This window comes from Falco peregrinus, chromosome 5 (assembly GCF_023634155.1).
Source record: "Falco peregrinus isolate bFalPer1 chromosome 5, bFalPer1.pri, whole genome shotgun sequence".
NCBI lineage: Eukaryota > Metazoa > Chordata > Aves > Falconiformes > Falconidae > Falco > Falco peregrinus.
In genome coordinates, this window is record NC_073725.1 from 61,101,748 (window position 1) to 61,115,471 (window position 13,724).

A 13,724-nucleotide genomic window follows, 5' to 3' on the forward strand; every position below is an offset into this window, starting at 1 on the left:
GGGGGGACCTTGTTAATGTATACAGATACCTGAGGGCTGGGGGCGGGGGGGGGGGGGGGGGGGGCGCGGGGGAGCGATATGTGTGAAGAAAACGGAGCCAGACTCTCCTCGGTGGTGCCCATTGACAGGACAAGAGGCAACAGGCACAATTTAAACATAAGGAAAAACCTTTCCACTGTGAGCGTGTTCAAACCCTGGAGCAGGCTGCCCAGCAAGGCAGCAGATTTTCCATCCCTGGAGACGTTCAAAACCTGACAGTGCACATCCTGCTCTCACTGAGCCTGGCTTCCCCAGGGGAACTGGAGCCCTCCAGAGATTCTTCCCAGCCCAGCTATCCTATGACTCTGCGCATCCTGGCCATTCCTAGGGCATGGCCAGAGATCTCAGGGAAGTGTCCAAAGTCTCCCAACTCTACCTGACATCATTTCTGATGAAGAAAGAGGCCAGACTCAGACACATAAAGCATAAGGCAGGTGCTGGCTTAAGAACAGCTCAGTGCCCCACTGACACTCTACTTAACTAAACTAAACAAATCAAAAGTATGGCCCCAAGGTGTGGTTATTATTTTGTTTGTTTCTTCAGTTTGATTCATATGAAGTAAAGCAGTGGGCTGAGCTGCAGCCCAGCAGGGAGGAGTTTGCATGGCAAGAAGGCGAGGGGTTGGGGTGCATGCCCGGGGGTGGCATGTAAGGACACAAATGGGTGTTGGAGGGTGTAAATCTGCTCAGGTAGCAATGGAAGAGGGTGCAAGGAGAGAGACACTATGGTGGGAAATAGTGCCTCTAGTAAATTAGTCCTCAAACCATCCTTTGGTCTTGGAAAGGTGTCGCTGGAGGTGTCCAAAGCACAGCCCATGAGTTCTCCAGCCTCTAGCACCTGAACGCAACCCCTGGCCCTTTGATTCTGCAAACTAGAAGAACCATTTTGTTTACCACGATGGTTTTACAGATCAACTCACCTCACCGTTTCCTTTTTATGTAGCAACCTCGCTCCTGGGTTCCCACCCACACCCACAGTACACACATACTCGGACATGCATTTCTCACACACCAGCTCCCGTAAGCAACAGGCAAACACACCCAAACAAGTATGCACCCAAGCACTCTCATGGTCCACCCAAGAAACGTGAAATTGCTGAGTTCACCTTTTTTGCTAGCTTCCCAATTTGATCAGATCACTCTCATTTAGCTTTCTCCGCTGAGTCCTCATCCATTATCTCATTTAATTGCAGCATTTCTGAATCAATGTCATTTCACCGATTTCTAAGGAGTCGCTCTGGATCTAAGCAGGTCAAACAGATCGGAACCAGTTGGCAGTTTCGTTAAATGTTCTCCCTTCAAATCAATATGTAATAAATGAGAGGGATACTTGAGACTGAATACAATTTCTCCAGAATGGAAGATACTTCATTACAACATGACTGTCTGCTCGGTTTCCTACAGCCAATTTGCAGTCTTTTAAAATGATAATAGATATAATTTAAATCAAAAGAAAGCAAATATCCCATGTGAAAGATAATGCAATAGTGCTCTTGGCAAACCTCCCTTTGGAAAGATAAATGGATTTCATCAGTATTTTTAAAGGATTAATCCAAGTTCTAGAGGCAAAAGTTGCATTTTGAAAGAAAATTCAATTTAAGGGGGACCTGGTCCTGGGCTACCTGCTCTAGGTGGCCCTGCTCGAGCAGGAGATGTTGGATGAGGTGACCTCCAGAGGTCAACCTCAACCATCTGTGACACCTCCCAGTACAAACCCAGAGAAGCAAAGAATTACCATATCATAAGATGCATCTTCACACTGCTGTCAGCTCATGAATATGCGTCAGTCTTGCAGTACTTGTAGTTTTTCTAAAGCTTCAGATCTTGAAACTGCGCAAGAATGTAAGTAGATGCAGACTCAGCAGGCCAAAGCCATTGAAGCTTTATCCCTTCTTGTGATTTCTGCTTGGGATAACTGATGATGTAAGGAATGGTCCCACTGTCACCTCATCCTCCCATTCAAACCAGGCTGCAGCTGCTCGACTTATGAAATGGTAAATTGATCCTGGAAAAATAAATCCAAAGGTAAGGCCCAACAATAGCAATAAGAAATAGCTAAAGAGAGAACTTCATTTACAGAGGATAAGCCACAACTGGCCTGGACTGGCTTTAGACTGTGGTGACAGACTAGACTATAAACCTCCATATAAAATAGGAAACCAGTTGAATGAAACACCCCGTTTCAGCAGATTCCAGAGGAACTGAGCAGCATTAACCCCACCAGGTGTGTGGGTGCTTACTGATGACTTTGGCATGCGAGACAGCTCTGTATTTTGAAGGAGATGCATTTTTGCTCATAATGATCTGAGAAAAGAGAGTGAATCACTGATTGAACTCCTGGTGTTCTCCACATCCTGCAGAGCAATGCAAACTGCCAGCTTCAACACTAGCCATCAGCTGGGATTGATGTACATACACAAGCCAGAAAAAGAGTGTATCACTTTGCAAGTTGTTGATGTTTCCTTTTAAAATACCTGTTTGAGGGGTTTTATTTGTTGACTAATGGATTCCCTCATCAGTGGCAGCCTCTCAGCTTTAATGTTGATTTTCTGAATTTCTCAGCAGAAGCCAAACATTGCCAAGTCATGCAGAGAAACAGCATATGAAGATGAGGCCGACACAAGGCCCTGAAGGATGTGGGATTTTTCACACTGTAACTGTGGTGGTGAAGACGTTTGAGCAGCAGAGACACTCTCCAGAGCTTTGAGGCCACAACAAAGTAGCAAATCCCTTTTAATGTTACTATAGGAAACTTTGGAGGAAACCAAAGTTCTACAAGACCATGCCATATACCTGCAAGAAAATAAGCATAGCTACTAGCACAGAGCAGACTTAGCTGGTTAATATTATCACTGTTATCTCCACCTGATAATGCAGCTGGGTCTGGCCCAGCATAGTAGCCTGTCCTTCCATCCACACCTGCTATAAGCAGAGGCTGTGGGGAAAGAGAGCATCCTCACACACGAGAGCCTGCCACAGTTGGGAGCCAGCCACAGCTGGGAGCCTGTCACAGTTGGCTTTGCATGCTCAGCTTGGCATGAGGACAGTGAGCTTGGCTTTGCTTAGAGGAAATGTTCCAGGAGATCATGGGGATAAAAGCAAGAGTTATTCTGGGAAATCCACACGTGTTTTGGCTGTGGTCCTCAAGGAAGAAGGAAACACAGGGCAGTAGACTCACTAAAAAAGCAGATCAAAGTTTCACAACATAGAGGTTAGCTTCAAACAGAGCCACAGCTGGGTTTTCTTAGATAAGCATGAATAACTAGAGTGGATGGAGTGAGAAAAGGCTTGTCCAGCTACCTGTGCTACAATAGTCATAGACAAGTGAAAGGTTAACAGAGGGTGCTGGAAAAAACAGACTTCAAGAGAAAGGTTTTTCAAATAAAAATAATTTCAGGTTGGCTCCAGCTTTACAGAAAAGACGGAGATGAATTAACTCCCCCCAACAAAATCACATGCCCAGCTAGTGCCAAGATGTGAATGAGACTGGTGCTATTTTCTTGGGTAGAAAGAGCAAGTTTATGCTTGGCCATGTCAGGTCTGCAAGATGATGGACCTGTGAAATATGGAAACAAACAACCTCTTCGTCCACACATGCACACAAACACAGCCTCTCATGGATATGTAACTCTTTACATACCTACACAATGCATATATGTCTGTGCATGCGTGCCTTTCTGTCACCCATGGCTCCCTCCATCCCTCACAGAGGTCTGCTAAATGCAGTCCAGCTACAGATCATCTTGTAATAGTGCAGCCATCCAAGCAGGGAAGAGGAACATGTACCTTCAAAGTGCTGATGTGGACGGCCACAGGAATCTATATAAAAAGACTTCAATATGAAAAAAAAGGTAACTTAAAAAAAAAACAGAGTGAGCATCTGCAAGGACAAGTAGAAAGTATTTCATTGTTTAAGCTGCTACCATCACTGATGTCCTGGACTTACATGCAACACGCAGACCACAACTGCCACACAGCAGGGAATTCTCAAACTCAGTGGCCAAAGAATGCAGTTTAAACATCCCCTCCAGTGACTTAAATTGGTCTAGGTAAAATACCAACAACACGGGATTAGATTCTGGTTTTCCTACAGAAATGGCCACCATAGCCAACTTATTCCTGCTGTGGCCTCCAAGTGTGGACCAAATGACTGCACCTCTGGAATGTTCAGAATGCCACCAGGCACAGAGCACCCCACACGAGCGTCGCAGGGGGCTCTGAGGGCACAGCGACCGCCTGGAGTTTGAAATGTCTCCTCTGTCCTGTTAGAAAAGGAGCGGTGGTTCCCCCTACCCCAGCTGAGATGGCTCCTTTCCCCATCCACTGTCCCAGAACAGAAGATCTGGGATTTCAGTATAAATTTTCTCTTGGTGACGTTTTTCAAACTTTAAAACCGAGACAATTTAGATTCTGGTGTATGAGGCTCAACTCATGCACCTAAACGCAGATATCTAATGACATCTGAGCAATGCTGGCACATCTGACATGTCAACACAGGGCTGGAACATAACCTACAGGGGACCCAAACCCTCCTGGGCTGGCAGCATGGGACCAGCGAGGAAACCCTCAAATGGCATTAGACACTGATATACAGACGACCGAATCTCAGTGTGCCTAAGTTAGGGAAAACAAATGCTCAAGACACAAATTCACTTGGCTCTTTACCAGAACCACATTAACATTCAGATGTTTATCACACCACTTATGCCACAAATCATTTCTTTTTAAGCGCTGCTTTTATATGCTTTGTAGAAATCTCTTTATAGAAGAAAACCAGCAATTATGTTAAGCTCTCTTCAAGTAATTCAAGCCTTTATCAGCCCAGTTCCAGTGTCTGCTTGTCTAGGACGTGTACTGTCCCACTTTGTTTGAATTTTATGAGTCTAATAAGCAATCTTCAAACTGACAGGTATTGACTAAGTTTCTGGACAGAAAGCAATGCATCCACGTCGTCAAAGACCACCCAAGATGCTAAGTGATAGAAAGACTATCAAGCACCTTTTAAATTTAAAATCAGAGAAGTCTCCCTTAGTCTTTAGAGCCACCCAGTTCCTTCCCTTCATGTGTTAAACAGGGCCAAAGAGGGCGAGCTTATACCTTTTATTAGAGCAACCGTCATATCTGGGGGAAGAAAGAAGAAAAATTTCTGAACATACAGTTCCTCCTTCAGACCCAAACCAAAACATAAATATGGAAGCTAAATTTAAGATAAGAGGAAATGCTCCAAATCTAATTACATTGGACATTTAGGCAAGCTGAAAGAAGCAAGTAGTTAGCACCAGCAGACCTCAGGTAAGGCTGTAGGCTTATTAGCCATCATGATTGAGATACAAAATGATGGGATGGGAAGGGAGAGAGCAGGAATATAATTAATTATTAATTTACTGCCTACCACTGCCAGAGGGAATGAGATACGGGGGGTGGGGGTGGTGTAATACACCATACAATAAATGCTTATTGATTTTCCACATCTGGTAGATTTATATATTTCACTTGATAGGCTTATGTTTCAACAGATTGTATAGGTCTTCCCCAGGGACGAAGATTGAGTGTTCAGAGACAAAAGGGTCATGCCTTGAAAAATATTCTCTCGCAGGCACCAGAGGGTTTCTGCCTGTACTATTTTGCCTATCTGGTTCATTCTGGCTGGTTTTTTCATCTTGACAGGGTCTCTGGCAGCACTTGGTGCTCTGAACGAACTCTCTTCCTTTCTGGTGTGTGTTTGTACAGGACCTGGTACATTTTGCTAGTCCTGTACTCATGGTTACGTACAGGTAAGCTTTGCATTTGCTTCCTTACCTCCATTGGGCTCCTGAGCCTGCACTGGTCCATGTGACATCTCTAAATTGTGCAAGGAAGGATGGAGGAGGCATCTGGAGACTTGTAGCTGACCTTTCAGTGATATCTTCTTTTAGACTATATTCTTCTGTGAGGCTAATTCTTCAATGCTATCCTGCCACCGCTCTGGCACAGGTTGATATGCTAAACCACAGACACACACAGAACCATCCAGGAGTCCACTGCTGCTCTGCGCTGCAGCCAAGGTTGGCTGGGTATTCAGGCAGCTCATTTGGAAGGTGACATCTCTTTCCCCAGACAAGCAGCTGGGTGGGCTTCCTTTGCAGACCAGAGAGGTGGGTCCCACAAGCTGTCTCTGTACAATGAAACCTGGTGGCCTCCACAGCTCAGATGGCCTCAGCAGTATTACACAGCACTTCAGTGGGGGTTTGGGTGGTTCTGTGGTTTAACTCCAGCTAGCAACCAAGCACCACACAGCCGCTCGCTCGCTCCTCCCTCACCAGAGGGATGGGGAGGAGATTCAGGAAAAAGATAAAACCTGTGGGTTGAGATAAGAACAGATTAATAAGTAAAATAAAATATAATAACAACAATAACAACAACAATTGTAATGAGAAGGACAGAGAGAGAGAGAAAGGAATAAAATACAAAAGGGAAAAAACCCATATGATGCACAACACAATTGTCACCACTCAGTGACCGATGCCCAGCCAGCCCCCAGGCAGCGATCGCCAGCTCCCTGCCCTCTTCCCGCAGTTTATATACTGAACAGTATGTTCTATGGTATAGAATATCCCTTTGGCTACTTCGGGTCAGCTCTTCTGGCTGTGTCCCCTCCCAGCTCCTTGTGCCCCCCCAGCCCTCTCGCTGGTAGGGCCAGAGAAACTAAGAAGTCCTTGACTTAGTATAAACATTACTTTGCAATAAGTAAAAATATCAGTGTTATCAACATTATTCCCATACTAAATCCCAAACCCAGCACTGTACCAGCTACTGAGAAGAACATTAACTCTCTCCCAGATGAAACCAGGACAGGTGGTTGGTGGGTCTGAAGGTGTCAGTGGTGTCCACGTGTGCTATGGGGGTTTTCTGCATGGGGTGAGTCAGAGCTGGTTGTTCTTCATGCTGATTGTGGGGTGCAGAAATACTGGGGTAGTGGGAGGGAGAAGGAGGACAGGAAGGATGGAAATGGGTCAGTCACAACTCAATACTAACAACAGTGACCAAGAGTAACCAAGAAATAAAAAAAACCAAAATGTTTCAATACTGTTATTATTTATTACATCACATTTAAGATACAGTGTTAGGGTATTTGTTGTGTCCTTTATAGTGCAGTCAAAGGTAAATTTGGCAACCCCAAAGCTATGGTCATGCTAAAAAGTATCACATGCTGCCATCCCAACTGACTTTTAACTTCCTAAATCAGCTGAACAGGAAGATAATGAATTGCTGGAGAGGGAAAGCAACTGCACATCGAGCAATTGTTTCATTTGCTTTCTCCAGCTTATGAATCCAACTCTCCAGTGGCACTTTGCCCAGTTCATTTTACTTTAGCAACTGGTAAATGAATATGTGATCAGGAAGCATTTCCAATAAATATAATTACTCTGCTGGGGAGGGCTGTGGCAAATGCAGCCCAGCAACATTTTATATGAAACAATAACAAGGGAGAGAAGAAATTAAACAAGGAGGATATTCTCAAGAAATTCCAGCTTAATTTGCTTCTCATGGGCTAAAGGAAACCGTGTTCAGGTCCTAACCTGGTAGAAATCAGGGAACGGCTCCTTTAGCCTTGGAGATAATTTCCTCCAGTGGATCTAAACACTCTGCTGTTGCTATGATTTCTCGTTAGGGGAGTAAGTTGCAGGTGGAAATTAGTCCTTTTAATGCAGCAGCCACTAGAGGCTCCCCTGAGAAGAGGGTGCAGCTGTGCAAGGTGCTGTACACACCACATCTGCTGACACAACGGCTGTGGATTTTGCCCTCAAGCATTTGGGCACTGAAACTATGGCAGTGCACTCTGTCATCACTTGCTCACAGATTGCGAGCCACAATCATAAAGTGTGGGCTCTCTCTGGGCAGATATGGTATATGTAATAAAAACTTACCTGACCTAAGTTCATACAGTTCAAAGGCACTCCTGAAAATCCTGCATATAAGTAAAGAAGAAACGGAGGATAAGAGAAAGGCATAGCTTCTTGGAGATCAGATTATTCCTTTCTTTTTAAATGTGCCTGTGAAAATATTGCTATTCCACAACAGAAGCAAATTAACCTAAGATGGTTTGGTTGTGATTTTTTAAAAATAAATCCTATTCAGGGTCGTTCAAATGTTCCCACAGCAATAAAAAGGAATGTTGTATCAAGACTTCAATTTCCTTTTTCTTTTATTGCCAAACTGGAGGTTTCAAAATGCTCTGTCTGGTGTTTTTGAGTGTAATTTCATCAGAATAGGCATGCTCCCACTGAACTTTTATTTGACAGAGAATAATTCAATGAAAAGATTCTGCAGCTGTTTTATGTAGGAGAAAGCAAGACACAGAGAAAGTGAGAAATTCCCGTATCCTGCATGTGGACCACAAGAGCCTCATGTTGGTGTTGGATCTACGGGTCTCAGGGGACTTGAGCCTGGCGAGCAGATGCTCTAATTCACTCTCCCGAGCTCAGACACACCGCTGATTTCTGTGCTCGTCTGACTGAGCCTGAGCACAGCTCTAAGTGATCTGCCCGGAGTCACACAGAAACCTTAGAGAGCAGGAATTGAACACAGGTCCTTTCAGCTCCACAACGGTGTCAAAGCCTGTCCATCTCTTTAGCTTATGGGGCTCTCTGCTGAGACCTAGGTTGGTCGCTTCAAAACTGGAACCTCTTAAGTCTTCAAACTGGAAAAACATTATCAAATTGAGTAACGTCATAAAATGGGTTCAGTAAGACGAGTCTTAGAAATCTGTCCCCAAACTCAACCCACATACCTAAAGAAAGGGGTTGAATTCTCAAAGGTGCTCTGAAATTAGTCCTGCTGCTCAGGTTCCTCAATATGCATTTCATAACCTGGCTTCAGGGCCTCTTTTTGTGTTCCTCAGGCCTCAGCTTTCCTTCCATCTTTGCTACACTTGAATCCTCAGTTATCTTATAGTGTTGCAAATGGTGACCAACAGTCCCACCAGTCAAAGGCCACACGGGACCTGACCATTTCCCTTACCCCTGTGACCCTTTAGCGAGCTCTCAAATGCTGTCATGAACAGTGTTCATTGATCCTTGGCATAAATGGTTGGTTCTTCAAAGTTACTGCTGCTTCTAAATCCAGTCTGTTGCATTCAGCACCCACAGGCCAATTGAAATCTTTGGGCTTTGCCTGGCTTGGCCATTTCCCTTTGTTTGTAGCTTTGTGTAATGTCACAATTTTACAGCTGAGATCCTTTTTATTGAGCCATTCGTAGCCATCTCAGCAGTTGCTCTTACAGACTCTAGACAGCTCATTGGTCTTTTAGTTGTGCATAAACCTCTGCACCCATCACACCACCGATCCCATTTTTGCCTCTATTCCCCCCATAATCAGTCTTGATTCTGTCATAAAGTAGGCTTATGTTTCTGCTACTGTAAAGTAATTAGTCACTAAAATATAAAAACAACTAATTTGAATGGATCTCAGAACATTTCTTGACCAAGCTCCCCACCCAAGCAGGGCCAGCTTCAATATTTACCAGAATTCCCAGTCTTGTCCAGTCCAGTTTTGACTGTCTGCAAGGATGGAGATGACACAACCTCTCCAGTCCCCTGTTGCAGTGTTTAACCACTCTCATAGTGAAAAATGTCTCCTTAAATATTGTTGGAATTTCTCTTGTGGCAACTTTTTTTTGTTGCTTCTCATTTGCTGGGCATCTCCAAGATCAGTATGGCTTTGTTTTTTTCCCTAACTACTCACTACGTTGTTGAATACAGCAATTGCATTCTCCTTAGCAATCACGTATTTAGGATGAACAAACCCAGTTCTCTCAGCTTCTCCTTCTATGTCATGTGCTTTAGCCCCATAATATCTTGCCTCAGCTGGACTCGCTTCAGTATGTTGATGGCTTTCTTTACCGGGGTTTCCAAAACCGAACACAGCACTCCAGATGCATTCCCACAAATGCCAGCTGGAAGGGAACCATCCCTTCTCTTCATCTGCTGGCCACACTGTCACCGATGCAGCCCAGGATGCTGTTGGCCTTCATCACTGTGAGGGCCCATGGCTGAGGCATGTTCAACTTGCCCACTAAAATAAGCAGGTCCTTTTCTACAGAGCTGCTCCCCAGGCAGCTGGTGTGGAACTCAGGTTTGGAACACAATATAGAGTTGGCCTTAACCTTACTTCCCAAATATCCAAGAAGATCATTGCAGCAGCCTTCAGTTCAATGCCACGACAGCACTAACTAAGCTAGCTAGGTTATACCCTGCTGCAGCTGTGCCTGTGTGAACCAAAGAGGAAACAACACCCCCACCTAGTTATCTTTGGTACTAATGTGATCTGCATTGCCACAAAATCTGGAGACCTTACAGCCCTCACAAAAAAAACCCAACCAAAACCAACCCACCATATGTATTTAGCTTCCCAAACACTGTGACCATCTATCTTGTGGCCAACATGGTGTCAAGATACTCAGAGAAGGTGTCCCTTGAGAATCTGCTTCTGCTGATGACATAGGTTACTGCCTGTTCCACTGCAGACACCAAAGCACTCTGCTAGCCAGAAAATCAATCCATCATGGCCAAGACTGTTCTCAACATGCATAAACAGTGGACTCCAATGGGAAGGGGGTCCTCACACCAGAGGTTTCCTGGACAGCACAACAAGATGAGGCAGCTGGGTTTCCAAGAGATGCCTTAGCTGCTGACAACAAATTGAAATATAAACATGCAAGTTTTAGAAGGCAAAGCCGTAACCCATCTGTCATTTAAGACACCATTGCATTGTGTATGACGCTGTGACCTTTTGCATTATTGAATATGCTCATTGCTATAAAAAGGATTGATTTTCTTCCCAGGCAGTGATGGATGGATAGACATGATCTAGGGGGGAAGAGCTGCTTATTAACCTGGGTCAAAGATATTCTCAAAGCCCTCTTCTATTTCTGCCCATGTACCCAAGTGTGTCTAAAAATGCAGTAGGTCCCACAATTAACCAGCTGAAGCCCGTAACCAAGAGAAGCTCAGTACCTCGATGGATTTGGGTACCACACAGCTGACCAGCCAGTAATGGATTACTTAAGTTGCAAACATTAATTATTTCAATTTTTAAGTTGGTCTTACAGGGAAATGGGGTCCAAACAAGACTGAACACTGAGTTTTAACTACTTGAGACTGTCAAAGCAGGGGCTGAGACCAGTTATGCCCCTGTTTTTAAAATCTTTATGTGATCAAACTCTTTGATCACAGCATACTGCTGCTGTTTCTAGACCTTCTTGAACAAAAACTGTCTGGAGTTGAACAAAATATTTCATTTTCAGGATGTTCTCCTTCCACCTGGTGGAAAAGGACCTGGGAGTGCTGGTTGATGGCCAGCTGAACACGAGCCCCCCGCATGCCCAGGTGGCCAAGGGGGCCAGCAGCGCCCTGGCTGGTGTCAGACACGGCGTGGCCAGCAGGGCCGGGGCAGTGCCCATCCCCCTGCGCTGGGCACTGGGGGGGCCGCCCCTCGGATGCTGGGCTCAGTTTGGGCCCCTCAGCACCAGCCAGACCCTGAGGGGCTGGAGCGTGTCCAGAGCCGGGCAGGGGGCTGGGGAAGGGGCTGGGGCACCAGCCTGGGGGGGGCTCAGGGGGGAGCTGGGGGTTCAGCCTGGAGAGAAGGGGGCTCAGGGGGGACCTTCTCGCTCCCTGCAGCTGCCTGACAGGGGGGTGCAGCGAGGGGGGGTTGGTCTCTGCTCCCAGGTGACAAATTGACAGGACAAGAGGAAACAGCCTCATGTCCCACCAGGGGAGGTTTAGATTTGATATTTGGAAAAAATCCCTCACTGTAAGGATGGTCAAGCTCTGGAACAGGCTGCCCAGGGAGGTGGTGGGGTCACTATCCCTGGAAGAGTTCAAAAAACATGTAGATGTGGTGCTTAGGGACATGGTTTAGTGATGGACTTGGCAGTCCTGGGTTAATGGCTGGACTTGATGATCTCAAAGGTCTTTTCCAACCTAAATGATTCTATGACTTCTACTGAGATTGTAGCTCACAGTGAAAAACCAGTTTGAAAGAAAACTTCAGCATTTCAAGTTTTTTTTAAAGATCAAGTTTGGATTTTTTTTGATTGTGACTAAACAACTGAACAAATTCAGTTCATATTATAAAATCTGCTTCTGTTTTTTTCTCCTGAATAAAATATCCAGCAAAAACTTGATTTGTCCTGAAACATTCTAAAATATTTATCAGAGGAAAGAGTGAGGAAGTTTTATCTAGTGTTCAACCTGAACCTCCCAAGCTGCAACAAGTTGCTCAATGTATATTTTCTGCTACTAAGAATTTAGATTCGTATCTCTGCAGTTCCCCCAAAGGTAGTTGTAGGCTACCATCAGATGGTCCCTTAGCCTCTTCTCAAGACTAAACAAACTCAGCTCCCTGACCTCTTTGTAGATCACAGGCTTTTGCCCCTAGCCATGATGATGTCCTTTCACCAGATCCTCTCCTGTTTCCTCACATTCCTTTTGGATTACAGAGCCCAAGCTGGACTCACTATTTTAGGTGCAATCTCACCAGCAGCAAGTAGGGGTCCAGAGCAGCATCTACCAACGCAGGAGAGGTTAAAATCAGCCTCTAATGGTTGAAAATCCAGTTTCCAAACAGTGGCAAAGGGGGAGGTTTGCTTGGCAGCCCTCCAGCTAACTTACTGCTCCAAAGGAAGGACAGAAGTGCCTATGCAGGCGAATAGAAAGCATCCCTCTGAAAAACCTTTGGGATGTGGCAGTGTGCATGGCAGTCATTCCAGTTTGTAAAGAATTCCCTCCCACAGATGAGTTCTTTAGACATCAACTGGCAATTACAGTTTTTATTGTTCCTGGTTAAACACAGTGAGCAAACAGCTGGGAGCTGCCTGAGCTGCATAACGATGGAAAATGGTGTTGTTCAGTTAGTGACCCAGGAGTTTGGTTCTGCTTGTGTCTGAGCCACTGCAAAGGGTGTCAGGTGGTACAGCTGGTATTTCTGGCTCACAGAGAGCCTCCCACAGCTGTTCCCAAAGGGAGTAATTCCATAGGGAACTCTGGCGCCTTCATTGCTCCTCATCCAGGCAGGAGCAAAGTCTCTGCTATTGCCTGACTTGCCAGCCAGCAACCCCCAGTTACAGCCAAGATCCTTTCAAAGCAAGCTGGCCAGTGGTGTCCCAGCAAGGTGCTAGCACGTAAACCTCTATGACCCACACTGTGCATGAGCACACTTGGGAGTTTGGGATTTTTTTAAGAAGCGCTAAAACCACAGCTGTCCCCTTTACAGGAGGATGGTACCTGGTACCAGCTGGAATCTGAGAATTGCCCCTCTCTTTGCCATGGTGCATGACAGCCAGTCACTCTTCATGCAGTGATCAGAAAGAGATTTTTTTTTTAATAAAACTACGAAGGAAGAAATTGCTGAAAAAGCCTAGTCTTTTTGGCTGGGAAAGAATTTTATTCCTGACCACACAGTGATAGCAGAAGTAGCTAACTTCTGGAAGATACCAGCATGACTCTCCTCCTCAGCCAGGCAGCCCCTCTTCACCCCACAAGGGCAGCAGATTTACTGTGGGATTAAGCCAGGCAAAGTCCATCATGTTTACCTGGCCCAGCCTCGGCACAGAACTGTCACCTCCTCTAGCCAATGCACAGGTTTCTCCAGGAAGCAGCACCCAGTGTCACCTCTCCCTCTATGTGCCCTGGGGAGCTCAGGCATCTC

At 45.5% G+C, this 13,724-nt stretch overlaps 1 long non-coding RNA gene across 1 annotated transcript; it reads right to left on the bottom strand.

The window, feature by feature from the left end:
* Positions 1–1,652: 1,652 nt before the first annotated feature.
* Positions 1,653–8,086, bottom strand: LOC114012118 (uncharacterized). The gene is made up of 5 exons (XR_003554395.2): positions 7,946–8,086; positions 6,825–6,984; positions 5,838–6,375; positions 3,679–3,870; positions 1,653–2,043 (listed from the first exon to the last, which is right to left on the bottom strand). It is a non-coding gene; the product is annotated as an uncharacterized LOC114012118 (long non-coding RNA).
* Positions 8,087–13,724: the final 5,638 nt, after the last annotated feature.